This window comes from Epinephelus moara, chromosome 14 (assembly GCF_006386435.1).
Source record: "Epinephelus moara isolate mb chromosome 14, YSFRI_EMoa_1.0, whole genome shotgun sequence".
Lineage (NCBI taxonomy): Eukaryota > Metazoa > Chordata > Actinopteri > Perciformes > Serranidae > Epinephelus > Epinephelus moara.
This window is the reverse complement of record NC_065519.1, coordinates 22752208-22768952: the sequence shown is the minus strand read 5'-3', so window position 1 is coordinate 22768952 and position 16745 is coordinate 22752208. Positions and strand designations below refer to the sequence as shown.

General features: G+C 41.5%; 1 protein-coding gene across 2 annotated transcripts in view; it reads right to left on the bottom strand.

The window, feature by feature from the left end:
• The window catches only part of LOC126401239 (latent-transforming growth factor beta-binding protein 2-like), a 103113-nt gene that overhangs the window by 69132 nt on the left and 17236 nt on the right, over positions 1-16745 (bottom strand). The window lies entirely within an intron of this gene.

Genomic DNA, 16745 nt, shown 5'->3' with positions numbered 1-16745 from the left:
TCCTTAAACTCTAATAAGTCCAAACACTTGATCAAAGCATCAGTTTATATCTGATAACAACAGAGGCCTCTAACTGAGACATAAAGCCATTGGCGCTGTCCAACTCCACTCATCATCACTCACTTCTTATGTATGAAAAGCAATTAGAACCAAACCTCATCACATTTGAGGAAATTACAAATCACAACGATGGCCAAGAGTCCACACTGCGCATGAAATAACTGTACAGCTTCCAGTGAGTTGCGAAAGTATTATCTGGCACTCAGTCGCTACATATCTTTGAAGTCGTCGCTGCATTACGACATATGAATATTAGTTCTCATGAAGGCATGACAGGCAGCATGAATGGCAGTTCCAGCCGCGCCCCTTGACCCAGATGAGTTGGAGAGGAGGTAGTTCTGGAGCTCAAACAGCACAGAGTCAAGCCAGGACCAAGAACTGGAGGACAGTCAAAAAGGCTGCAAACCCTCTGATCTCTGAGCTTCTGCTGATGCTGTACATAAAAACCAAAGAATTACACTGCCAAGCAAAATGCTAGGTGTACTTTGAAGTTTTGATGAGAGTGCGTTTGGGGGGGTTACATAGAGAAATTCGGTTAAGTGGCTTTTTTTAAGTGCCAGGAAACCTCCGTAGTGGGGGCCTGGAAAACACTACTTCCCATCATCCCAGTGGTGACTGTTGTTTCTGTGAGTTGCCCACTGGGAAACAGGAGCCTCCAAAAAGAAATTCTGGATTTGTCTTATAATCTGTTCACCCAAAATATTCACACACACATAAACGTAGTGACCCAGATCTTCAGGAATTGTTTACATCTTAAACCATCTCCGTAGCCCACTCTGCATGACTAGGCCAGAACAGTGTTTATGTGAAGCATTGCACGGTAACGTATGGGCCACAGCTGATTCATTCACTAACAGTTCAGTCTCGGAGGTGCTTTCATTATCTTCTCTCTCTATAAATCTCTATGTGAAATAAAGCATACTAGTCAGACACAACTAATGTATTTCAGACAGAGAACCTAGTTTCTCTGGGCTGAGGATGCCAAGTAGGTTGGAGAGGACTGCGATATTAAATGGTTTTTCACCAGCCCTCGCAGCATTTCAAGCCCAGCACAAGTCTACCTTGGCAAAGCTCATTTTTCATTTTGATTTGTTTGAGAATACCAAAGTCCGAACCCACATCTAATGGCTCAGATTGTTGGCTTATAGCAGCTAATGCAGAAAATAGACTGATATGAAGAGCTCGTCTGGTTGTTAGATGGAGCCATTTGGCTTTGAGCAGACTGTCTAAACAAGACAGTCTGACAGCAGGCAGAGGTGTCTGGCATGAGCATCGCAGTCTGGGTCACACCACACAACCCGATAGCTCCCAGCCTTGTCACTTTGTCCCGTCTCAGTTCTCTTTGTGTTGGACTGGACCTGACCTTCAGAGTGACGAGTGGCAAACCTCTGGAACCATCAGCGGGTTTATGACCAATCAACACAAGAGTCGCTCTATCCTGCCGAGGAAAATCAAGTCATTATTCTTTTTATTTAAACAAAATGTTTAATGGTTCCATTTACCTCTTTCCAACGTGGAGCGTCAGCCAAAAACCCCCTATTACATAAGAACCACACATAATTGGGGCAATTTAAGGGCTACTTGGTAAATGGGAAAGTAAATGACGGTCATCAAAGACCAAGTGTAAATCACAGTTTACACACATTCATCTCATTCAGAGAAAGCATTAAAGACCATTGTTCATTTCAAAGCTTACGCTCGGACATGCAGATCATCAGTTTAACTGGAGGGAACAGCAGGAATCGAAAAAATTGTGCAAACAGCAGCCGAAACAATGAAAACGTTGTACTGCTCAACCACTGCAAACACTGCTGGCAACAAAGGAAAAGGAGATTTATGAGCGTATTTGGGACATGCACTTTTGCAGTCAAAGAGGGAGGCCTGTGAGCTTTACAGAGCACAGTGTGAGGGGCACCAACAGTTTTTGGATGCAGCAAAGCAGATTGGCCCCATTCCAAAGCTTTTAAATGTTGCCTACCAAGTGGCAAAGCAACAGTTAAGAGATTAAGAATAAACCACACAGCTGAACGACTTTCCAAAAAGACTATATTTTTCAGAGGGGGCACTATTAAACTGGGAAACACCTTGAAATGGACAGATAATGTATCTTTCTTCTCTTGATATTAAATTTGAGACTGTCAAGAGAGAAAGATGTTTTTCAGCAAGAAGTTCAACAACAGATGGTGCTCCACATTTTGCAGACCAGAGCTTGCAGACAAGGAAGGAGAGCGCAGACTGTTGAAATCAGTCCCAGGAGGTGTTATTCAAGAACATTAGCAAAGACATACACACTTGACTCTTGTTCATGTTTTGCTATTCAAAGCCCCAAAGTGTTATGAATCTCTGAGACGTCCAAGACATTAGCTACAATGTAGCTAAGAAGAGAGAAAACATTCCAGATTAGCAGCAAAGATATTATCATTGTTTGACCGGGATTCCTGTTCCAAGTATGACTTGTTTGCTCCAGAATTTGAATTGGCAAAAAGTCAGCTTCTACATCTGATATATGATAAGAAATTAATTACTAATTGGATATTTTAAGTCTATTTTGTTTTTACTTTGGTTGTTTTCCCATATTTGATCTAGCTCTCAGGGCCCACAGGCAAAGAGGGGAAAAGTTTAATTCAGAATTCGGTCTGTCTTAACAGCCGCGGTGTATTTTAGGAGGTGAAAGAAGTCTCTGCGGGCTGAGAGAGAATTAATCCTCTCTTACCCACCCAGTCAGCGCACCAAACCATCTGTACCACCAGTGGTCAAACCCTGCTGTGGTCACGCATCTCATTCCTCAGGCTTTATGCAAAACGCCCTTATCCATTCATCATCTGCCACTGAGGTCCCTGTGTGTTTCTTTCAATAAAATCCTGAGGTTTGAACCTTAGCATGCACCAATAAATATAATATCCAACAACCCCAAGGGCATTTTCATTATGCTGTTGTTGTGTGTGCTGTGTGTCCTCATAGCAACAAGGTCACGCAATGGCATGGTGGTGAAGTTTGTGTTGGTTTGAAATTCAAAAATAACTCGACACCAGCCTCTGTCGTATTAAAGTCACCCAAAATTATAGCTTTTTGCGAATGTTTAATCTCTGTAGTAAATGTTTTAAACAACACTGGTTACTCTCACAACTTGTTTTGCAAGGTAATTGTGAATCACATTGTTAAAACTCACTGAAAAACTCTTGGGGTTTATGTTGTTTTAAAGGAGTAGACAGTTTGGAAAATACACATTCTCTTTCTTGCAGCGTTAGATAAGAAGACTGATACCAAGCAGATACTCTAAGTGTACTACCCTAAATATTGAACTGAGGTGGGGCACTATGATGGTACTGTGTGACAGTAGAAAAGTGTGCACCGGTAGAGATTTGGGAACACCTTTTCTACCACAGGACCTACTGTATTCGGGGCAGGTTATGTAGCTAATCAGGGCTGGATTCTCATGTGATCTCAGGATTCTCACGTGATCTTACAAATCCAACTGCCTCGCAAGGTAACGAAATATAGAAACCTGTAACACTTGAATTGATTGTTCCCAGGAACTTACAAGCTTCCATTTTGAAAGACTTTTAGTTTTACTGTTTTGAGTCTTACTTGTAACTCAAATGTTGTCTCATGCGGGGCGTTTTTTTTTTTTTTTTTTTTTTTTGTATAGAAGTTCCAAAAAGAAGAAAAGAATCAAACCTGATGAAGTACGTTTATTTTAAACCATTCCTTAATTGAATTTTGCAGAACAATTACTGTATGAGATATACTGTTACCATGATGTATTATGTACCATAATAAATAAAGAGATTAGATAAAAGATTCTGTCCATATCGCCCACCTTTATGTTGAATTGTTTCTTTAAAGAACTTGCATTAAATATATATTTGCTTATATGTATGTTACAGCAGGGGCCTGTGTGTGCTACATGTGGGTTTTTTGTTCCTATGACAACTATCCTGACATTAATATTAGCTAGGTAGCTAACGTAACGATAGGTTAACAGAGGGCTGACTACACAGTTAACAACAACCATAAAACGCGTACAGTAATAAAGTACAACACTCACCGGCAACATTCAGTGTCTGGCAGAACTGCTCCCACAAATGAGCTTTTCTGTCTTTGCTGTGATTGATTCTGACACCTATCGTATAGCTCGGGATAGACAATAGCTCAAGAAGCAACAGTGATGACACCAGCGGCAATCTGAGATTTTCAACTAGAGGTGATTGGAGCGGCCGCACAGAAAAGCCGAAGCACTCTGAAAAAAGATGCTGGCCATGCCGCTTTTTTCTCTAGGCCACAACATGCGGCCACATACGCTCTCTCCTCATTGGAAACAATTGAAAAAAGATGCCGGTGCTCAGAAAAAAAAAAGCAACGTGGACACAGGCCCTAAGGCATCACAAGAGGAGAAAGGACTGGTCAAAATCAAAAGAATATGTCCGCCCAAACAGACAACAAACAACAGATTTTATTCATGGATACATGAATAATGAATGAATAATGTCATCTCCTAGTGCTCAGTGAATAGTCAAAATAGACAAAAAATACAAAGTGGTGACATTTTGTCTGAATGCTCCATGAAAATGCACTTTAACGTTGCCAGGAGTGCCAGTAGTCAAATGTGTCCCATACTATAAACTAGGAATAACAGGAAAACACCTAGTCACAGAAACATGTGCAGAGCTTTAACGATAAGCTCCTTTCTCCCGAAACAAGGACATGTTCTTCTCATATACGTGGCTGCATAAGGCCAAACATCAGTGAGCAATTAAGACCCAGTCACTCTTTGATAACATCTCTAGTCATTATGACTTGGATAATTGTGGGTCCTGGCAGAATATTTCCCTTTGTGAAAATCTGGGTGTGTCTGAGGGCTTATCGCACCAGCCACTGAGGCTGGATTAAATCATGTTCTCTCTGTCTGGACAGCCTTCCAGGAATCCCGCTAGTAGCAGCCAGAGCCTGGGTAAAATGAATTACAGTGGAGTTGGATTGACTCAGAAAGTTTTTTTTTCTCGCCCCGGGGGATGAGGCTTATATTAGAGCAACAACTGGGTCCAGCGCTGAATTGAAAGCAGCGTAGGTTCTTGAGAAATGTATTTAGCGAAGACTATTACTTGAATCAGCCAAAATGCTACACAGACAAATGAAGAGATGAAGTTCCACTTGATTTTATAGGTATAACTTCCCTTACCGCCTGCATGAAAATAGATTTTCTGTAAATTTAAACTCATTGAGGTTTTCGGGAACTACGTGATCAAAACATATGACTACTGCCGTCTACTCAATCACAGGCCAAAAGCTGTGAAATAAACAGTTTCCTTTCCATCTCCAGGGGGGCGGTAGCAGTGCCAACCTGTCTGTTTTCACCTCAGGTTTTATAAAGTGGAGGTTTTCGAGCTCTAAGAAATCCAGAAAGGCCTGAATCAGGATGGAAGCAAAGCAGTGTGGTTGCTGCGGTTCAGGGGCCAGAATCAAAATGCCTGGAGACATGGTGAGCTGAGAGGCTATTCAATACTCTCCAGTTTATTGTAGTTGCTCTGATCATTCACTTAGTAAAATGCCACAAGACAGGTCAGCAGGAAGAGCCATTACAAAGTGCTGACTGAGGATATGCCTACGCTGGTCAGTGTCACATGTCAGACTGCTTTGACAATGAGCCAAAGAGGGTTTCCAATAAGAGACGTGATTGAGGGAATTTTTGAACAGATCTGTAACACTGGTTTTAAAAGCAATAAAAGCTTTACCAGAGGTTCACGTAGAACACAAGGGGAAAGTGCAGACATAAAGAAGGCCAACAGAGAGTTGAGTTTCGACGTCTGGATAAGAAAGAAGAAATTCATGTGTGTGGGATGTGTATGGTTGCCCCACAGGAATCCTACATCCTGACAACTGATTGGATTAAGTGGTTCCACTCACGGCCATACAGCTAATTCATGCTTTTCAACACCATGTCCCATATCTGGGAGATGAGCCTGATTGATGCTGTCTCCATCTGCCCCAGCTCCGGAGCTGGAGGCTTGGAGTGCATTCTGGGATAGGCGCCCCTCGTCCTATAACTGCCGTACAGTATTTGTCCCTCCGACAGCTGCATCTGCACAGGCCTGCTTGATGAGAAGGATTTGGCTGTGGATGCCGAGCTCCCTGGCACTGCGGCTCAGAGAGCGTGTTTCGGATGGGGCTTTGGAGAGTTGGGATGGAGAGAGAGAAAGACATATCTGTCCCACGCTGAGTTCTCTATGGTCCTTTGTTCCCTCTGGCCTAGCAGGAAGCCAAACACTCATGGGACTCGTTTGGCTCTGGGTTTGTAGAAAGAAACACACCAACTCTTCCTGCCCTGGCTCGGTCCATATTGTTGTGTGTTAAGCTTGCTCACAGTCAAAACTCTACAGTACATTTAGACACACATATTATGAAACATATGCTGAATCAGTCTTGGTTCATTTGCTGTCATCATATGTTATGCAAAATGTAACACTTCTGTCGCCTTATTCTAACATGTTGAGAGTTCACCTGAGGACAGGATAGCTTCCACAGTTGAGTCAGCTGAGGCATGGAGGTACACAACATTCCCCCCTAACGCCACCATACCGTGGCAGAGGATGTGCAGCCATGCTCCGGAAAGCCCTAACCCATTCATATCTCAAGTGAAAATACACCAGGGCATGGGAGCAGGGCAAAGGTAAAGTTAGTAGCACCAGCACGCAACACAAACACGCCTGCAATCCAAAAGCTGCAGTTAACCTGACCCCGTTTAAGTTCATTCCCAGTCTGCCCACACTGGGACACAAATCACACCTCTAGACACACTGTCATATGCCTGGTTTAGAAGCACGATAGAGCCCTATTCAGCAGAGAGCAGCACATACAACCTGTGGGAATTACCCTGCACTTTACCCCTCTTCTCTTCTTCAGTGCGGCTCCCCATCTGCAGGCCTCCTCTGTTTGGCAGCGGCCAAAAAGAGAGACAAGAGGATGATTCTGGACACGTCCTCTTTGAGTAGCAAAGCAGACTGCCAGGTGGTACAGTAGGAAAACTTTCCCAGGCTGAATGTTTAGAAATATATTTTAGTCTTAAGAACACACATATCTGATCAAAGTCGAAGGCATCAAGAGTATTACGAGATGGAAAGCTACTGTGGGATTTGTGCAACTCTGTTAATTTATTATCCTCTCAACTGAGTTATGAGAAACTTGTTGAGCGAATTTCCACTCCCCCCTGTCAACGTTTATGATCATATTTTATTCAAGCTCTGTTACACTTGATACCTCCGATTCTTCAGTGATCACTACTACCGAGAACATTGGTGATGATAGTAGAACAATATTTCTCTACAGGTGCTGAGGTCACCTAGAGGATTTTGATGGTGGCTCCCGTCAGTGCTAGTGGTGTGGTTTTGTCTGGAGTGGGAGTGAAAGCAACCAGTGATCCATGATTAACATGGAGAACTCCCACTGTGACCACAGTTTCCTCTGAGAAACGGCTGTGTGGCTATGTGCAAAGCCTTGAGTCAACAATCCACATAACCGCCAGCCCTATTAGTCACCAGGCAAACGGTGGAGCTGATATAAGCGTAACAGTTAATGCAGAGAAAGTCGTATGCATCATCCTCTTAAGGGTCGTTCTGCTCCATGTCACTGGGTGTTTTTGTTTTTCTTCAACATCCCAATATGTTACTGGGTGTGACCACATTTGTAATCATCCCTGAAGCATATTGCAGAGACATTGATGCATTCAAATTAAATTTGAAACACTTAAAATAGAGAACCAGTGGTGACAAATAAAGACACTCTGCTCCAACATTCTCTCTTCCAATCCAATACCTCAGCACAAGCTGTTGAGACCAACTCTTCTACCTATTCAACACCAGTGCTCCCTTTTCCCAAAATTGTAATTATGTTCGCCTCACTACGTGGAGCTTATCGGAATCATTCTTACGTAAGTTAACATGAGGCAAGGGATAACTGGGGTACTTAAAACCTGCCGGATAATGTTCGCTTGATTTCCTGGCAAAGGTAGACTCCATTCAACTTTTTTGCTGGGATGACCTGTAGTCTTTCTAGTCAGAACCCTATTTCTGACAACACAGTGGCCTCATTGAAATTAATCAATGTGGAGCAGTGGGGAATACCACCTTTGCGCTTTATGCATAAAACGAACTGTACACAGTATTGGAGGCAGGGCCCTGTTCATTCCTATGAAAGTTGCTCAGCAGGACATGAAGCCAATAAAGTTTGATTACCCCAGGAAAAATTACACAAATATTTGACATGGTTGGGCCCATAAAGCAAGTGCACTACAGACTTTTGCGAGACATGCTGCTAACTTCCACCAGCCGAGTGGCTATCTTCCGGTTTAGCCCTCCGCTAACAATGAATAGGGACAAAATGATTTAACTGTGGCTCTTCTAGGCTTTTGAAATGTTATCAAACCAAATTAAGGATGCACAATATATATCAGATCAATACAAGAGCAAAACATGTGTCTAGTGTGAAAGATTTCCACAGTTTCAGAGGAACATGTTCCCATTGGGGGACTGATCCCCTACTGCCAGACTCCCTACAAGATCAGCAAACTTCATGCTGCCATTAAATAGGTCTGCGCTATAAGACCGTCTCCAGAGTGTTAGCACAAGCTAACACAGCTGCAGGGGCTCACATCCAACACAGAGCCTTTAAACAGCCCCAACAAACTCACACACAAAAGACTCAACCCTGACGTTAAACCCATTAATAACTGCTAGCCGTGTGATGCTACAGTTAGCCCTTAATATGTATCATCACCTGGCGACCCAGTCTGGAGCATGTCCCCTGCCTGACTGCACCTGCTCAGCCTCTGCCCTCAACTTCTCCACTGACAATGTTGTTGTTTGAGGTGAGTGTTAATGTGTCAGGTGAATCAATATTGCATCACTATTCTACCTGGAAGCTGTGGGCTAGTCTATGGTAGGACAGTGAGATGGCACGAGTGAGAGTGCGTAAAATGCTGCGTGACAATACAGACATTTCATATACCAAATGAATATAACGTAGACCTGCCAACATGGGAGAGTCAGAACTGTTCTTTGTTTTTGTTGTGCTCCCAGTAGTGATGTCAGATTTGGTTAGGGCCAGGCTATGGAACATTAAATCATTCATATTATCTTACTACATCTTAGCCTTTTTTACCCTCAGATGTTCTCAAACTACAGGTTATGAACTTCATTTTAAAATCAAAAAAATTAAATTATTGGTTATCGGTATCAGTTGAAAAAAATCAATATCAGGCTGCCCTTAACCAAATAGATCAAATCCCGACTGAAATGAGTCATTTCGAAGGGATTGTAAGGCTCATAAAAATGTATCCACTGATTTACAGACATCTCTTTCACAATGTGTCTATGGAAAAGAGTCTTTTTGGGTCCAATGACATCAAGTGACAGACCAAGAAATTGTTATTCCACTGTCTGGCCACCACGAAAACTGGCTTCAAACCCTGGCGCACTCTTTGAGGGACTGGCTTTAACTTGTGTAAATTATGTCTTCAATTTTTTTTAAATTTGGTTTGAGTCTTAGTCCTGTGTCAGATGTCCTTGTTAGTTTGTGCCATATTTCGTCAACCTTGCCTGCTTTGGGGCACTTTAGTCTTATTTTAGTCACAGACAACCATAACTGTTTTAGTGTTGGTTTAGTCTAAAACTAAAATAGTTAACACTTTTAGTCAATCAAAACTGTTCATCTTTTTAGTCATCAGACAATATTGAACATTTCAGTAAATCTAGTCTTTACCAATAATTTTGTCATTTTAGTCAAATGTAAATCACATTGACTTTATCTTATCATTATATGATTAAAAAAAACACATTAAGTCAGTGCTGTCTCATCATCATCTTGACTTAGCCAAAAAAAAAAAAAAGGTTGTTGACGAACATATCTAGTCATAGTTTTCTGGCTTTAACATATATATATTTGAATAATAACGCTAATGACGAACTCCACGGTTCCTTGTCTCCATAATACACAGTCTTTGATGTGTCATTTAATTCAGTTTATAATCTAGTTATCAAATATCCTGTATGTTTAAGATCTACTACAAAAAAATCCTCTGACTGTATGCAGTACCACTGTACAGCTCTGTTATCCAGGTAGCTGCTGCCAGCTGTCCCCAGTCTGATTATGTAACAGAGACCAGAAAGAGATGACCTTTTGGAGGGACAACCCGCTTACTGCACACACATCCTGCTCTGCCCTGCTCTGTTTCCTGCAGACGAGTCTGATGTCAGAGAACGGTGGGGGTATGGAGTTGATATGAAGGACTCATAGGAGGTGCTGAATACATCCTCTGTGCGTTATCACAGTTTCAGCATAGCCAGGAGTGTTCACCACTGGCCCTGACCTTCATACTGGGAGCTGACAGACTAGCTGTGATCTACAGGATCTCGTGCTGACAGGGACAAGCCTTTCACTACTGCTGAGCACAGCACTCACAGGAAACACTGGTTTGCAGTGAAACATATTTGGTCAGAGTAGGAAACAGATATTTGTTTGCCAGCTGCATATATAGGATATGCCTATTTTAAATTTTATGGTTTTAATCCTACAGAACAGGTTGCTGGGACGTTTGGGGTTGAAATGGTCAGAAGAGAGGTGGAGGGCTGGAGACTGGAATACAAGAAGAGGTATGGAGTCGTATTCCCATGAATCCCAGTGAGCAGAAGGCTCCTCATATGTTTTTACCATCCCAACAAGACTTTTATTCTAGGCTGTCAGTCATTTATGTGCTGGATTCATTCAGCAGGACTATTCAGGAAACAGTTTATTCTTTAAAATAACATTTCAGAAGGCAGCTGTGCCCACACAGGACTTACGACATGGCATCTGTCATCAGATTTTGACAGTCAGAAATTACATCTGTGTGTGGTGGACCGATTTGTCACCATTAAAATGGCTTTGCGTTCTGTGTGAACGCAAAGGTTTGTTTTTAGAAAACTGCAAATAACATTCGACACCAAAGCAGTGCGGAGGTCAGGACTCCCACAAGGGGTCACAACACAAAGTCGAAGGGGTCACCAGCTGATTAAGAGGATAGGAGAGGAGAAAAAAACATGTTTTTGCTCCATCAGATTAAGCTTTTAAGACAGTGGATTGAGACTTTTCTCTTATCTTGACTTTTTCTTGTAAAATTACTAAATGATTTCACCTTAAATATATTCACATAAAACAAGAAAAAAAAATAATTCTTTGGTTTAACTAGTCTCAACTAGACAAATACAACCTGTGAAAAGGGGCCACAAGCCCAAAGGTTGGGAACCACTTCACAAAAGGATGTTGCTACCTTAAGGCTGGCCCACAATTAAAGAGATCTTTTCAAATCTTAACAGATTTTTAAAATGTGAGAGACCACACACATAACAACATGTAATGATAAATCCAGTAGTTTTGTTGTTATAGTGCGGAGACCAACAATTTGTCCAAAACAGCAAACCACACACTAACAGATTCCCTTCCAAACAACCAGAATGGCAAATATTCATGAGTCATGGAGACAAACAGGCATGAACATGGACTGTAAATGTTACAGCACAAGCTGGAGGCGAATAAATTTTGAGTTGAATCCCATTTAATATTGCATAAAACCATCTGAGACAGATTGGGTCATAAATGTTGTCCTCCAAGCAGATCAGGGAATGTAAAAAACACTTCCAACATACCTCAGGAAAATCTGGCAAGATGATCTTTAAAACAAGGCTTGGCTGGTATTACAGTACTATGATATAACAGGGTATTTAGAAATTCTGACAGTATTATTTTCAATACCATCAAAAATACAGATGCTTGTCTTTCTATTAACCTCATATGGAGATGCTGTATTGAAGATATATTGTATGTAGAGCACATCATGTGCCACCAGAGATCAGTATCTACAATTGGAAAAGACAGCAAAGCTGGCAACTGCCAGTGGTGGTGATAATGTGACAGGACTGTAAACAAGTGGCCAGCGACAGCAAAGACAGTCCGTGGGGTAAAACAGCATATTTTCACATCTAATTTGGTAAATTAAGGGTTTAGTTGACAAGGCAGTTAAGGTAGTCTAAGTTTGGTGACAGAGAGAAGCTTGTATTCAGAATGTCTATGGTTGTATTTCTCTGTTTAATAAGGAAAATAGGTGTAAGAACATTACCGTTCCTGCCCAAAACCAACTTGATCTTGTGTATTGTGTACCTGGCACTAGCTGTTAGGGCCAGCAGGCTGCCTTCAGAGCATCTTAATGTTTGATGGCATTGTCCATTTTAGAGGAGCTGTCTCCACATTTTCAGTAAAGCCCTTTAAATCCTAAAAACAATCTGGATTCTTCAAGTATGCCGTTGGGTAAGTGCACAAAATATGGCTACTGTAAGACCAGGGGCCATATTCAAAACATTCTGAGAATACTAGAGAGCTCCTAACTTCGCCTAAAAACTTAAAGCAAGGAGTCTTAGCTTAGGAGTGATTTAGGAAAGTTCTCAGAGCAACTCTGAGCAAGGAAGGGACAGAAACTTTTATTTTAGTGAGAAGGTGTGGCTGACCCTGTTGCTAGGTATGATGCATTTTTACAGATGTGATTGGTTGTCACAGATACACCCCTTTGTGAGCCTGCAAGGTGTGGACGCCCAGTGGAAATGAAATGAACTGCATCACAATATGAGACTGAAAGTGTTGCCATTGTTCGTGTGATCCCTCTGCTGATGGAGGGTTAAGACAGACAAAAGTCATCACTGCTGCAATGTTGCATTTTTCCAGTTTTTCAAATATCTTAGTGTTGTGATCATTTTATTTCTGGCGATATAGTGTTATTTTGTTGGGTGGGAAATGTGTGCAAATCCCTAATGCGATCATCCACAAACATTCTCCCTGCACAATCTCATCTGCAGCATGTCATTTACTCACTGTCATTCTGTATGTAGGTGTTTCCACCTTTTTCTCCTCTGCGTAAGGAACTCTTAAGCTTATTAAAAGTCCTCCTCTTTACTTCTGTTTTTCACCATGGGATCTATCTTAAGAACTGAGATGCTTTGTGAATAACTGATCTTTTCAAGGACCTAGTCTTAACCTTAAGGGGAAATTCTAAGAAAATGACCCAGTTCTAAGTATTTTCTTAGAATTTCGTCACAAGGAGCGACTCTTAGCTCTAGGAAACTTTGTGAATACGGCCCCAGATGAGTCTATAATGATATGATGCATGAGAATGTTTATCACCATACAGACAAAGCCATGCCAAAGAGAAGAGACCCATTTCTTTGAAATGTTAACACAGCAGGCCTTTTGCTGGTAGCCATAGAGACAACATGTTGAAATCCTCCTTATTTGGTTATTGAGTGAATAGCTTAGTAAAACACTTACACTCCAACAGAGTAACCAAACCACAAAATCCCCTCTGATTGCTCAATGCAAAAAGCCTGTGTCTGGCCGCACAAGATTGAGGTGCAGGCCTGCTGAAAATTGAGTTAAGCATCATCTTAACTGTTGACAAACCTCTTAAAATCGACCACAGACACTAAGCTTTCCCTGTCTGCCGCCTGCTGACGTGCACACAGCAGGGTTTAATAGCTGTGAACTAGAGCTGACTGGACAGTGAAAAGTAACGCCAAGCAGAAGGATTGATCAGCAGGAGGTCAACTGATTCCAGAATATATCCACTTTGCTCAGCTTAACAGATGACTTTCTCTGTCTCTAATTGATGTTTTCTCTTATTATCATTGTTTTCATTCCCTCCCTTCTTGTCTGTCTCATTCCTTCTCCACACTATTTCTTGTTCTTGGCGCCACTTGACAGGCAGGGTCAGTAACAGGGTGCTGCTGACATAACAAGCCAAGTTTGCTCCAAGAAAGACATATATAGTACCTCACACCTTCTCTAGTAGGGAAAAATGAAAGGACACTGGCTGGGTGCAGTGTGTATGGGGTGGCCTTTGCTCCTTCATATTACTGGGGGCAAGACCAACATGATCTATCTGTCTCTCCTCCCCGCCCCTCTTCTTACTCTTTAATTGAGCTTTGGCACTGGTGTTGTCTCTCTATCTGAACTCCACTCTCTATGACCTCACATTGCTCGTGCTTTCCTGGCTTTGGAAACAGTGGAACCTCAGCCTGATATATGAAACCAAGACTTGCTTCCACCACTTCTCCAGGGGGAAACACTGTTCCACCCCTACAAGATCATTCTGGGCTGAGAGAATGCTGAACATTCGCGGCAGTGCACGAGGGGCGAGCTTTAAATGTGAATTACACAAGCGCTCAAACAGCCTCCTGGAAGTGCCAATGAGAGAGTCGAGTACTCAAATAATTCTATGACTAATGTTTAAAGGAAGACATTTTACTATTTTGGCAGAAACTTTTATTCTGTCCTGCAAATTTCAGAAAAATCTGTTGGTTACAAGAACAAATAATTAGATTAGTCTGAGCTGCGTGCTTGGAAATTTTGCAGTCAACCAGAGGGAAATGGCTCATCTTGAACTTTACAGCACCTCTTAGTCAGCTTCAAGAGAAACATGAAAGATGGACACAGTCATAGTAGAGGCATTTGTGACTCAGGAACATTGTCTGCTTCTTACAACACTGAACCTGCAGTCTCGTCTCTTTCCATTTATCCCAGATCTGTGACTCAGGCCGCAAAAATGTCCTGTGAGTCAAGAACAAAGACAACATATGCATAGCAACTGTGCAGTCCTCAAAGGTCTTGTATTGATTAGAAGATTTACTACGACTCAGAGATAATCGTTTTGGGAAGGAGGATGTACAAAAACTCTTTTATGAACCATCTGCCAAAACATTTAGTAGAGTTTCACTGAGCTACCACAAACACGTGGACGACTCAGCCAGCATAATTCCATAACACCAGAAAATGCACAAAATGGCACAAGACCCTCACAATTATCACGAGGAGCACCATAAATGTCACATGTAATTGAGTATTTTTAAGTGGTTTGGTGGAGAGAAATTACCCAGATGACAAACTGGCTAACAAGTGAATGATGACCTCAGTGCCCAAACAAATTATGGCTGTGTTGGGATTAGGAAAGCACTGGGCCTAAATCCAAAACGGAGTATAATTTGACAAGATAAGTCTGAACCTGTAAGCAATAATGATCCGTCAAAATTCTTCCCGGAAACAATTACTCCCTTTCAACATCCTTGATCAAAAATATGGTTGTAGCCATGGTAAAGCGATTAATCAAACCAAAAAGTTACTTCCAACAAGATTGGAACTTAAACAGTCAGAGGTTCAAGCCAAGAAACTATTAGGCCTGTCTGATTAGCAGTCTTTGGAGAGTTTGCTGAATGCACTTAAAGAGGCCTTCGTCTGAGCAATTATTAGTTGGATACATTATAGTCACAGTTATTCCAATAAATCAAAGAACAAAGTGAGAGCCTAAAGAAAATATAATCTCCCAGCTCTATTTTCATAGCAAATAGCATGGGTTAATACTCCTGTCTGGTAAATCATGTTATATTTTCCTACATTTCACAGATTTACCTTAATACCTTTTCAAGCATGGCAGCAAATGGCAGCAAATGCTTACTTGCGTTAGTATTTGTTTAACTTAGAGTGTATTAAAGATTTAACATATGAACCCGTTCATCTGGTTTGATTTATTGCAACGATAAACACAACCAGCGTCTAACGGGAGTGAAATGAACTACTGTTTGTTCAAGAGCGTTTAAATAATTTCTAATAGCGCTGTGTATCCATTTGTTTTCTGTGAGCTTTCCTGTGTGACAGTAATAGCAGTTAAAACAAATATCTCTCAGTGAAAGGCCACAGAATACTACATTCACTACATTAAAAAAAAGACAGGTTTTATTATATATGCTGAAATGAAGGTGCAGCAGTAGATCACTGTGCTGTGGCAGCAGACCAAAATCTCTGGTTGCTCTGTCAGCGGGAGTGACAGTAGATCAGGAGCTATAAACTCTGCTCATGTTAGAAGCTCCAGTGTTTGTAACTTTGACAGTTTGTGTTCTCGACTAATAGCAAACCATCTTGACAGTACTGACATTTGAGAAAAGACCCAGTGGAATGGAGAGTCATAAACCCTCTCTTCATCTTGCATTAAAATATGTCTTGTAGCCAGATGAAACAGGAGCTGATGGTACAAATACATCTTTTGAATAAACTGTGTGAACATTTTGTCCAGTCAGTTACCAAGCTAACAACTGTGCTTACTGACTAGCATAACAAGCTAGGGCCTGGTCCAGAGGTACACGGGTAATTTTTCAGGTACTTTTTTCGGTCACTGAAAACAAACCTTTTGTCAAACTCCTTTCAGGGTGAAGATTTTCAGAAACTCATTTTTCAGTGTTGAGATATAGACAGGGAAAAGCTTTTTTGGCTTGTGACGTCTCCTTTGTGAGGTGTCACAAATAACATTTCATGCAGAGGTGGATGTGGCCGAAATAATGCTGGTTCTGACATTGTTAACAGCTTATATGCTCACACATAAATGTACAGTTAAGGTTTTTTCAGAAGGTAAGTAACATCCCCCCCTGCATACCTGCTTGGCTTCGTGGGGTCTAACTAAGCAGCCTTGTGAGAAAAGACTGGCAGACAAGTGCTCCGTAAGTAAAAGCTGACTAACTGTGTACATGTGTCTATAATTTTGTTTTTGCAGTTTCATTTTCAGAGAAAATTAAAAAGTGTTTCTGTGGAAGGGATTTTTTTTTTTAATACAGAGGAAAAACCCT